Raw genomic sequence first — 13,481 nt, forward strand, 5'->3', positions numbered from 1 at the left:
TTCCATGACGTCATAGAGATGACTGGATACCACTCCTCATTCGAATAAATATATCTTTCAGTTCCCTATAGGCTCCTTCCTCAAACACCCTGCTAGCTGTTGGTAGAGTAGGAGCATAGAATGTGTCATGGGTGGCTTTTTCTGATAAGAAAAGGCTTTCACACCCCCTCTGACAATCCTCCAAACTTTCACAATCCCTCTGACAATGAGAAACCTCATACTAGAGAAAGAACATCCATTCAGTGTCAAAAAATATGCAGAAACTTTGTGCATGATCCTATTCAAACACCATCTTCTTCGCTGATGAAAAACCACTCTCAGAAAATGAAGAAGTTTGTATTCTTTTCTACCCATTGAATCACCACCCCACTAAATTTATAATCAAAGTTCAATTTAAAATTAGCGGTGCTCACTCATGTGAAAATCATCATTTCGATATTTTCTACTCATCCTGCCAGCTATGGATTCTAGAAATCATACCTATCAAACCCAGGTCACTATCACATCTAAGGCATCAATCCACTACCTCCTGCTTAGGCTCATCTTACTTGAACAATTTTGTTTTGATCTTATTCCTCCTTGAGTGTACAATTTTTGCTTCAGAATCCCTGTCAACAAGCAATCTCTGATTTCATTGGGGAGCCTGTGATCATTCATCTCCAACTCAAAAATTATCCCAATCCCCTTATGCCTCTGAGAAAATTGTCCCTTCTTGTCAAATCAACCTTGAGCCAATAGAACCCTTCCAAAAGGTCCCTTAGGGATGATTCAACATTCATAAGTCCCAACTTGTTACTATCTATTCCAAGTCGACAAGCCTGCATTTTGTCCATTCTATTTTTCCACGTGGGTGACAAATAATACCCTGAATGACCCTTTTTGAATTTGGTTTTAAATTCCATCATAGATCTTGACCAGCCTGACGAATCAAATGATCACCAATGGTCAATCTGACATTGACCCTCCATCGTGGCATGTGGACCCATTTAATCATGTGATGTAGCAACACCAACTCACCTTCTAATCCAATGTTGTCATCAACCACACAATTGGTCTTCTCGGTCAGCCCGGGACACATGGCATCATCCCGTGATTCCGCGGTCCATAAAATTCTTTCATTTTTCTTCACAACGTCATGAGGAACGTTGGATCTATTTTGTCTTCTCAAGACACATGGCATCATCTCGCGATGCCATGGTCCTTATCTTCCTTACACTTTCAATCGCGGGGAAGCACAATATGTCAGACCTATCCTGCCTTTAGCCATCAATCGAAACATTATAACTTTTAGACATATGAAAATTAATAGGAGAAGGTAAAAATATTAAAGAGGGGCCAACTATAAGGAAAACTTTCGTGCATAGGAAATACAATGGCCCCGCCAATGGTAGCTGACCCTTGGCTTAAGTGGAAAAAAGGTAACACAAAATTATAACAAGCTTAGGGTCTTTTAGAAGACTTAATAAAAAATTCATAAATCTTAAACCCTAAACCTTGAACCTTGACAGAGGGTAAAATAAATCCAGAATGACCAATATTTTGACTCAAGCATGAAAAGTTTTGTACAGTCATTCTTAGGACTATCACGATGACCAGTGGTGATAATAAGAGTAAGATTGATTGGTTGTCTTCTTCTTGTAAATGCAGATGTATAGTAGTTTGCATATGCAAGTATATGTATGAACAGGTATGTTGATATGTTTATCAATGATTAGTGTAGAAGAGAGGAAAAGTGATAACAATGAATTTGCAGTGTTGAGAGCAGAGGTTGGTGTCATCTTGTTTATCACTTTTGATAAGAAATATTATTGAGTGATTTGTATAGCAACTGAGTAAACCTCTGACACAATATTATTCTTAGGTTTCTGTACAGGGGTTGGTGCTCCTAAATCTTGTATGGGGTTGGTGCTCTGAATGTAGCCAGTGATGAATTTTTACGAGTGGTTTTTCTACCCCATGAGGCTTTTCCACTCAAGAAAACCTGTGTTATGATTTCTCCTTATATGTGATTTTGTTGATCTATGATTTTTGACATTCAGTTGTTTACACCTCTCAACATTTGAGTTTGTATAATTCTTTTAAGTTCAATGATCATTCAAATTCTTCGTGACCAACTAAGTTTTATTGATTTACATGTATGATGCATTATACAATAGTAGAATTGTTCTAAGAACGCTGTATTATTATTTGTGTGTTAAGCTTTGTTGATCTTTCTAAGTTGATTTATCTGTATCAACTCAATTGGTGATTCATGTTCTACTATTCATGGTTCATTATATTATGATAGTTTCATTAATATAAAAGGAATTTTGAATTGAATTCTGAAACATTGACTCACCCCCCCCTCCTCCCCACAAGTTTTTATCGTACTCCAACACTAGTAATTATGACTTTTCTATTTTAATATTTTCCATAGGAATAGATACAACATAATGATACAATAGGCTTGGGCACATGGGTGAGAAGGGAATCAATATTCTCCATTCAAGGAATTGATTGCTAGGTTTGAAGGAAGTTGATTTGGATTTATGTGAAAATTGTGATTATGGAAAAAAAAGAGATTCAAATTTCTTAGAGTTGGGAAGGAAGAGAAGAGTGAAATGTTAGATCTTATGCATACAAAATGTTTGGGGACCAACTCATATATCATCTCTTGGTGACTCTCATTATTATTGTATACACCTAAAATTGGCTTGAGCTAAATTAATTAAATATTAATTATTTAATTAATATCTATTCCTCTATAAATAAATAAATTATGTTATTTATTTATGTGATTCATTCTTAGCCTCCTCTTTTTGGGGTTAAATAAATATTAATTTATTTAACTAAGTCTTATGTCTTTTTTTTTTTTTAAATTTAATGCTTGGTAAAAAAATTAACGTGACTGACAATGCTGACATGACACATCCTTCGACTCCACATGAAATGCTTTTGACTTGGACCTATGAATCAGTGAGGCCACAAATGGGGGACCTCATCCCCATACTTCACGTTCAAACCTGCGAGCATAACGACTCAATAAAGACACAAGGCTTGTGAGAACAATGGTCTAGTAGGGGTTTGAACCTTTGTGGCTACTTCACCAACAAAGTGTTTTAACCGCAACACTACACATTCAAAGACAACCTCCTAAGTCTTCTTAAGTATTCATTAATTAAATAATTTTAAATAATTTAATTCATCTCTAGAGACAAATTCAATTCTTCCCTCATGTGGCTAACAAAATTAAATAATTTTAATATTTAATTTTCTATTTATCTTCAACATCCTTCCTAGTCAAAAGGGAGTGGGAGACTTATGTGTCACCTTATCTCCTATTCATTCTACACCTTCTCTATTCTCACTTTGGTCTTTCCACCTCACCATGGTCAAAGGTAACTCATGAGAAAAATTTCTGATGAGAACTTGAAACATTTCTTCCTTCTCTTTCTTAGGTCGTGGAGAGCATCATGACATGTGGCTTCTCTTCCCACTTTTTCTTCCACCTTGTCAACGTAGGAGGAACATCCTACTTGTTCTCTCACAATATAACCAATTAAATCTTAGCCATCCATTGTCTTAAGACCAATTCCTATCCATTGATCTTTTCCACCTCGGATCAGAGCCTTGGATTTCCTATAAAAAGAGACCTTATACCCTCATTTTGGCTAATAGTCAAGAGTTTAGTGTGCCTATTATATTTTCATGCTTTCAAGAGATCATATCAAAAGTGTGTCATTGGCTTAGATAGCATTGTCATTATAGCATTAGTCTATCATCATATTGTCATTATAGTTTCATCATAGTAATAGCTTGCATATCCATAATAGCTTCATATTCATATTAGCTCCATATCATTTCATTATCATCATCTTAGCTTTGCATTATAGGAATACTCCACTAGTTGTATTTCAATCAACCACATAGTTAATTATCTTTCAAGTCATATTCGAATAAGGATAGTGCACGATTTTGAGAGAAAAACCAATACCAAGATCTTAGGAGATAGAACACAATGAGAAGATAAATAATAATCAGTTGTTTCAAGGTATAATCTTTGTTTTTGTTGATTTCTTGATAGTTTCATTGGTAATACTTAGTTTAGTAGATTTTTTAGATAATTTATGGTTTATCATTGTGTTATATTTAGTTTCCATTTTCCAAGCTCACAATTTTGGTACTTTTATTGATGATGCAACTAGAAAAACTTGGGTTTATTTCATTTCCAGAAAAATATGATGTATTTGATACTTTTAAGAAATAGAAAGTGCAAACACCTAAAATATCTCATTAATCATGCACTAATTATTAATCTTAGTAGTTAAATATTTTTTTAATTATTTAATTAATCTAATTATTTATTCTTCTAAAATATATTTTATCATCACCTACCATCTTATTAATTATTCTATTTCTATTTTAATCAATTAATCATTAACCATTTTCTAATATAATTAATTATGATTTAATACCTTTAATTAAATAATCTTTATTATTTAAATTAAATTAAATTTTTAAGATGATTAAATAATTTCTTTAAATTATTTAATTAACTAATTAATTCTTCAAATCATAATTTAAATTCAAAATCCCCAAGTTCTAATTTTGTCTAATTCTAAATATTCTTCTAATCCAAATTCAAATTCAAATTCTAATTTTTCCAATTTCAACCGATTTCATCTAATTTCAAATACATGTGCATTTCAATTCCGCTTTTCAAAAATCAAAATTTAAATAAAAAAGCAAATCAAGTTGAATGTCTATATCAAGTTCAATTTACATGCAAAGGAAATTGAATTTCAATTAAAAAATCCTACAACACATGCTAAATTTATAACTGATTAATCAATTTAGTTATCTAATTAGTTATCCCAATTAACTCTTCAATCTCTATTTCTATCTTCCAAATAGCTTTCGATAAAAAGCATTCAATCAATGATCTTCTCAGTTAATTCAATTAACTATGCAATCTATTTAATTAATAATTCAATCAATTGAGTTCTACCTCTCAATCAATAGTTTAACTATCAATCAACATGTGAGCTCTTTTGAGTTCCACCTCTCAATCAATCCTCTCCAAAAATCTATAAATTCAACATCAATTCTCCATTTTCAACAATCACAAATTTCGAATCTTTGTGCCATTTTACAGGTTAGCAGTGCAATATCCGAGAAACACCATCACTCAAAGAAGAGAAGAACAATGGAAGCGATTTGCATTTGTGCTACAGGGGATTTCTATTGATTTATTTTATAATCTTGTTGTTTTGAATGCTTACTTTCATTGACATTTATTAGAATTTGTTAACTAGATATGATTCATGATTTCCTATTAATTTTAGTTAGCCATGGTAAATTTTACAGATAAACATTGTTAGGATACCCAAAGATACTGAGAGGGTGGGGGGGGGGAGTGAATCAGTATCTAACTGGTAAATGGATTTTCTGAACTTATTAAGTAAATTGCATTCCAAAACAGTGTACCGGTAAACTAGAATTAATGCAGTAAATAAGAACAATAAGCACAACATAGAAAGCACACCATAACACAATATTTTTAATGAGGAAACCCGATGTGGGAAAAACCTTGGTGGGATTTGTAACCCATAATACTCACTCATTGGCCAATAAATGAATTACTTACAATAGGGGCCTGCACATGCAGGAAGGCCAACTGCCTAAAGCTCATTGCTTAATTAGAAAAGGAAGTCTCACCGACTTACAAAATGGATTATGCAAATCCAATATAATGTACTGCTTCAGTTTAGCATCTGCTATGCCAGGTTTAGTACTGGTTTAAGCTCATACAATAACCATAAACCTTACTCCAAAATATACCTTAATATTTGCATCTTCGCATTTGCCTTTTCTTACTTACACAAATGATCTATAAGATCTCATACTTATATATGAGTCCTATTACAATTCGCCTTGTTAGCTTACAAAAAGTTATTCCAATTAAATACAAAATTTAATAAATAAAATCATGTTGACTGGGGTGCCATTAATCATCTTTGCTGCTGCCGGTAAACTATCTGCCGGTGTCGGTGTCATAGGATTGCAAGGTTGTCATCAATGACAATACCTTCAATCACCTACAATTTCTCATTGGAGTGTGCATTTGCCAACAATCTCCCCCTTTAGCATTGATGACAACACTCATGAGAAAAAATAAAAAATGTATCCAAAATTCAAGTCCAAAAATTGTACCAAAAACTGTGTGCTCCCCCTGACCAGATGATCTCTTCTTTCCATTATTTTTCTCATTCCCACTACTCCCCCTTTGACATCAATGACAAAGGTTGTCAAAAATGTCAATTGAGTGTAGTTATCAGCTGGATCCCTATAACCGGTGGGTTACAATCTGAAAAAGATCTGCCAGTACAAAATTTAAGTTGTTAGTGAACCTTTCATTGTCTTTTAATGCTGCTTCTATCCTTTGTATTGTACTGGTTAGTATGTGCATTTTCTCTTCCAGTGTCTTAAGTCCTGGAACAAGTGCCTCTGAAATCTCTTTTCTCAAAGAGATGAGGATATCAAGTTTCGGACCAAGTCTAGATTTCAGTTCCTTAGCCTTGTATTGTATTTTTTCCTTTTTCTTTTCTAATTTTTCAAGTTTTTCCTTGAAACCTACAATTTCCTGCTCTATTACCGATATGGGTTTTGATGAACCTATGAGATTAATAGCTATATCATTTATTTCTGTATGTACTATGTTGATCTCCTTGTCTATATCTGCTGTCAAAATATTTGTCTTACATGTGTCTATGTACAACTCCTTAAATTCCATTAATATTTTGTTTAGTGCCGGTAGGAGGGAGTCAATGTGTTTCGTGCACTTCTTTATTGTCTCATCAAAGAATTTTTCTTTCTCTTTAATCATTTTCTCACTGAAAGTTTCCTCATTAATTTGATCAACTGTCAAAAGATTACCAGTGATATATTTAGACTTTGTGTCTATTTGACTCAAAGAATCTTTATTTTCCATATTGCACTTGGGTGAAATCAATTTCAAAATAGGGATGGTATCATCAATTGCCTTGTATGCAAGTGCATTGCAATCTGTTGTTTTCTTCATGGAGTCCAATAATACCTCTGTTACATTTGTCGGTCTAAATTCTGTCAAGGAGGAACCAGAAGATTGTCCAAATACTTTAACAATCTGCATTTCACCGGTGTGAGTAACCTCTTTGCTTACGTTGACCTCTAGTAGGTCAGTTTGAGTCTACATCTCAACTAGCAAAGGTTTGGGTTTCTCAGCTATTTTTGGCAGCACTGTCTCTATCTCAACCTTTTTCTCTTCATGTTTCTCAGAATGTACCTCTGTCGGTTTCTCTGTGCATTCCACTACCAGTTTCTCTGATTGTGTCTTAGTGTTATTTACCGGTTTCTTTGTATGTACCTCTGAACTATCTACTGCCGGTATCTCAATAAATTTCTCTGTGTTATCAGTAGCCGATTGCTCTAACTCAGTAGGTTTTCTAGTGTGTACATCAGTGGTCTTTCCAGTATCCAGGGGATTAATTGATTGATCAGTGTGTGTTTCAATCCCAATCTCAACATTCCCAATTGTATCCTCAATATGTGTTTCTACAACAATATCCTCAGCCAGTGGCTCAGTTGCCACATCTTTCTTCTCAGCGGTTTCCTTATCAACCACAATGTTAATCTCTTGTGTATCAATGTTCATAGTATATAACACTTTTGAATCAGGATTCATGTTTTCATGTGTTGTCTCCATGCTCTCAACATTATCTGTTATCGGTGGTGTATCAACAGTCTCAACTGGTGGAGTATCAAAAGGAGGTAGGGGTAAGTTATCTGTTACTTTTATGCTTGGAGGACCACCTACCTTGCCTTTACCTTTATCCTTATCCTTTTGATAGACTCTGAAAGCTTTGGGCCTTTTAAGTTCTTGCTTTTTTTTTTTTTCCACAAAGAAGATATCCCATTTGTCCGCTATCTCTTTAGTGATTTCATTCACTCTACCAGCCATTAAAGCTACATGTCAATGACCAGTGCAAAATACAGTCCTGTTTGCCTCACTTATTAGTTCATCAATTTCTTTTGCTGATTTCACTGGGTGAACTGCAAGTAACTTTTCTACCTTTATCTTCTTATTTAATTCCACAATTGCTAATCTCTTTGCATCTAGTCTTCTATACAAGTCACTTGGTAAATCATCTACAACTTCTATCAAAAATTTCTTATAAATGTCTAAGTGTAGAATGACACTGTTTTCTATGCTTTCCTTTTCCTCATTAGTGAAAGTATTATACACCTTGCTACCATTTGACAAGTTACCATCTTCAGTAATTTCATTTAGAAGATTATTAAGTCGAGGGATAACTTGTTTTTTCTTCTTCTTCCTTGGTGTTATTTTCTTTGCCGAGGACCTTACTGCCCGTTGTTTCCTTCTTGTTCTCTTTGGTGTAGGAGCAGGTACCAGTGAAGGTTTCCTTTTTCTTTCTACTCTCTAAAACTCTACCGATATTTCATTGACAGAGGAGGTACCAACTGCTAAAAGATGTGCTTTTCTGATTGTTTTCTCTCTTCTCTTCCTTTATTTCATGGTTTGTACTTTGCTTTCAATGGTTTCAGCATTTCCAAATACTTCTTCTTCAGTTTCTCTAGGTGCTTCAAGGAGGGCTTTAGCATATGTTTCTATTATGTTTTCATCTGCCTCATAACCCATTTCAGTTACCCAAACTGTTCTAGGAACCATTGCTTCCATCCAGATTTCATCCTTCTTTATAACAAAGGATATCTCCTTTTGGTATTTGTTAACTATGGTTTGAGATAGTCTTTCCCTAGTCTTCATTCTAGCCTTAAATGTTTGAAAGTATTCAATTATGTTCTTTTCCCTATCATCTTTTGTTGTTGTTAAAGATATCCAAAAGTTGTTTTCCTACCGCTATGTCAAAACCAAATTCTTTTCTACCTATATCGGGAACTTCCTTGGTGATGTATAGCAATAGACATACAAGTAAGTTACCAGATCTGAAAGTACCTTTCTTTTCTCCTTTGATTTTCTTCAGATTATCAATTAGTTCATCTTTTAACCATTCACATATGTCAATTTTTGCATTACTGTTCACCATGTCATAAGCACTCTTGATACATAAACTAGAAACATAGTTTAATCTATTAGCATTTGTAGTCTTGTATCCTAGAATCATGCTAATCAATATGACATTAATATCCTTTACATCATTTACTCTCAAGGATCTGCTATTGTGTGTTGCACCAGTTAGGGTCATCATAGTGTCGTTAGAGACCTTCTTTCCTTTTTATGGTCTGCTACCGGTGGAAGGTAAGCCAGTCATTGCCCTAACTGCTTCTTTTGTATTCTTATGGATGGAATCTAGCCAAAAGAACTCCCCATGAACTCTGCTTAATACAATTCTTATAAATTCCTTGGGAAAATCAGGAATGCTAAGTATTTCCACAAAACCTAGGGTTTCAATTATCTTGTATTCTGGTTTTACATTACCATTTTCATCACAAATTACAGTCTTATACATGTTCATTATCTCATCAGCACCAAGTTCTTCAATATGACAATGTATGTATATCCCAGGGTCTTCAACATAAGCAACTCCTTTGGGAATTTTAGAAAATGCTCCTAGGGTATCATCCTGCTTCACAACTTCAGGTATTATCTTAAATACGAGCCTAGGGTATTTAACCACTTCAATTACAGTAGGGTTTGCAATGAATTCAGGTGCAGAGGAGGAAGCCATTATATAAATACCTTAATCTGCCTTTAGGTTTGAATTCTTGAATGATTTTTCTTCACTTCTCATTGTGGATGCCTTCGCTCGGTTTTTTCGCGCTCTAAGGAAGTTTGAATGCTCGGTGAATGAAAAAGAGTTAAAAACACTTTTTTTATAATGTCATTTCCTTCAACTACCATAATAAATGCCTGTCGGTTAAGTGAAAATTTAACTCATCTACCGGTAAAGAAGCATTTCATCTTCTTACCATCAACCGAGGGTAAACTGGCATGTTTTCAATTATTTGCCATACCACCAAGGGATTTCTTTTCAGTTAGATGAAGAATCTCCTATCGGTGGAGTGATACTTTGTGCTACCAGTGAAGGAATAGCTTCATTAACATTCAGATCTGTCTTTCTAATCTATTGTTTTGAAAATTCTTGTTTTACCTCTTCAACCTTCTCTTTACCTTTCAAGTTGGGTCCTTTGTTATTTGTCAGTGATGCCTTCTACAAAATTTTGCAATATGTCCAATCTTGTTACAAGCATAACAAGTCACATTATTTTTCTGAATAGCTTTTCCATATCCTATTCTGGTATGTGTTCTGCATTGATTAGATAAGTGTCCAAATCTTCCACAAACATAGCATCTTACATTTATTCTGCAATTTTCTGAATTGTGACCAATTTTGTTGCATTTAGAACATTGACCGGTGGGTGCATTAGTGTTCTAATAGTTTCTAGATCTACACTGATTTTCTCTATGACCATACTTGTTACAATTAAAGAATTTCCCATTAAATTTGTATGCATTAGGTTGTCTTACCGGTTTGCTGTGATCATGATTGTTTGCAGTACCGGAGCTTTCACCAACTTCAAAGACAAGTCCATTAGTATCTCCATTAGGTTTCTAAATTTTTAGCATATCATCAAGTTCTTTTGAACTTTTCTTGAATTTCTCCTTATGTTGATTTGTAGTAGCCAACTCATTTTCCAAAAAATCTTTCTATCTCATGAGTTCAGTTTTATCAGGTTCCAAGTGAATCAGATCTATCTTCAACATATTATTTTCTTGATTGAGTCTTAGATTTTCATTTGCAACATCATTGATTCTCCTAGCTAAGTCATCTTCATTCTTCTTTCTACCTTCAATGTCTTTACAAAATTTCATAGTCATATCTTGCATCTCATTCCTCAAGGTCATGTTTTCTTGTTTCATCTTGCTTACAAGATCATTAAGAGTTTCTTTTTCATCATCATCTTTCTGCATCTTCTCATGAAGTTCTCTTCTTTTATTCCGAGCAATAGTATAATTCTCCCGAAGTCCTTGAATGATTTCCTATGCAGCGTTGAGATCATCTTCAAGTTTGATATTCTTCAACTTTTCTGCATCATAATCTGCGAGAGCTGTATCCAATTGCTTTCTCAAATTATCCATCTGTACTGGTGTCAGAATCTCCCTCAAGCTGTTAGGATTTTAAAAAAAGAGGACCAGACTTTGATACCAATTGTTAGGATTTCCAAAGATACTAAGAGGGGGGGGTGAATCAGTATCTAACCAGTAAATGGATTTTCTGAACTTATTAAGTAAATTGCATTCCAAAATAGTGTACTGGTAAACCAGAATTAATGCAGTAAATAAGAACAATAAGAACAACATAGAAAGCACACTATAACATAATATTTTTAACGAGGAAACCCGGTGTGGGAAAAACCTCGATGGGATTTGTGACCCACAATATTTACTCATTGGCCAATAAATGAATATTACTTACAATAGGGGCCTACACATGCAGGAAGGCCAACTGCCTAAAGCTCACTGCTTAATTACAAAAGGAAGTCTCACTGACTTACAAAATGGATTATGCAAATCCAATATAATGTACTGCTTCAGTTCAGCATCTGCTATGCTAGGTTCAGTACCAGTTTAAGCTCATACAATAACCATAAACCTTACTCCAAAATCTGCCTTGATATTCACATCTTCGCATCTGCCTTTTCTTACTTACACAAATGATCTATAAGATCTCATACTTATATATGAGTCCCATTATAACTCACCTTATCAGCTTACAAAAAGATATTAAAATTAAATACAAAATGTAATAAACAAAATCCTGTCGGCTGGGGTGTCGGTAATCATTTTTGCCGTTGCCGGTAAACTATCTGCCAGTGTAGAGTCTACCAATGCCGGTGCCAGTGCCATAGGATTTCAAGGTTTCCATCAATGACAATACCTTCAATCACCTACAATTTCTCATTAGAGTGTGCATTTTCCAACAAACATTTGGTGAACCTGACGTGAACCAGCAACTATTGATTTGTCATGTGTTTTCTATGTTTTTGCAGCTTTTGGTATGGATTTTTGTGGGCACTTTTTATAATTTCGCATTCATCTGTACACCTTTTCACATTCATTCATATAGAATTTTTCATTTGCTCAGACCCAATTTCGCATTTGTTTATACATAAATTTGTATTCATCCTTTCGTCATGTCTATTTCGTCTATAATCTATTTCATCTAGCTTAGATTTTGAGTTAGTTAGTTTTGTCATCTATTTTTGTGTTGTTGTTTTTTGTCTAATTCTGTATTTAGTGTTACAATTCTAGATTTTTTGAAAATTACTTTCATATGCTGCTTAACTTGCATTTAATCTTATTGCATCTAAAGTGATATTTAAAATTTTAGGATCTAGAAGGAAGGCAAAAAAGAGAAAACAATAGAATAATTTCTAGAGAGCCTTGAAAGAAGAGTTGACAAAAAGAGAACAGGATTACCAAATTTCTTTTTATTACACTCAAAAAATTGTCCTAGGCTACATTCGAAGATACAAGACAATATAGGGGGCGAATTTGAGATTCTAGCTCTCTATTTTCTAATAATTCTGGTCTTTTTCTTGCTTTTTGTAAGTTTTATTAGTTTTTGTTTGTTCTATTTTTTGTTTCGCATTAGTCTTCATATTTTTGCATTTGTTATGATACTATTTCACATTTGTTCTGTTAGAATTTTGCATTAGTGTAATCATCATTTCACATTTGTGTAGATAGGATTTCACATTCCTTTGGTAAATAGGGAGTTTTTTGTTTCTAGGTTTTACTTTCTATTGTGTCTTTTTGGTGTTATTGACATTCTATCTGCAGCCTATGGATAGTAAAACTGGGAAGGCTTGATTGGTCCAAGAGTTTGTGAAACTACTAACATGTGTAATTGCAAGATCTTTTAGATTTTTAGTTTACAATTGGTTTAGTGCTTAAAATGGACATGCATGCAATTCTTATTTTGTTTGGTGCTTAAAATGGACATGCATGAAATTCACACTTTATTTTAGTGCTATAAAATTGACATGGGATACTACAATTACAATGGACATGCACATGTGAATCTCACACTTCAATCTTGGGCTTAAAATAGACGTGTATTTCTCTTATGATTAGATTATCTCACGCATTGCAATATCTTAAGGGAAAGAAATTTTGAGTGCTTTCTCTCTATCTGGAGTGGTCCTACTATTAACACATACTATCCTCTCCCCTGGATTTCATGGACCTATGTGCAAGAGATAAGTGTTAATGACACTCAAAATTTTATATTTTTGAAATAGAACATACCTTTTGAGACCCCACTAGTTTTGGAAGGGAATGACCTAAGTTGTACTTGTTGGCATATGCACACTCCAATGAGACATTGTAGGTGATTGAAGGTTTTGTCATTGATAGCAACCTTACAATCCTATGGCATCAGCAAGGCATTCCACCAGTACTAGCAAGATCAGACTCTACA

Source organism: Cryptomeria japonica, chromosome 11, assembly GCF_030272615.1.
Source record: "Cryptomeria japonica chromosome 11, Sugi_1.0, whole genome shotgun sequence".
NCBI lineage: Eukaryota > Viridiplantae > Streptophyta > Pinopsida > Cupressales > Cupressaceae > Cryptomeria > Cryptomeria japonica.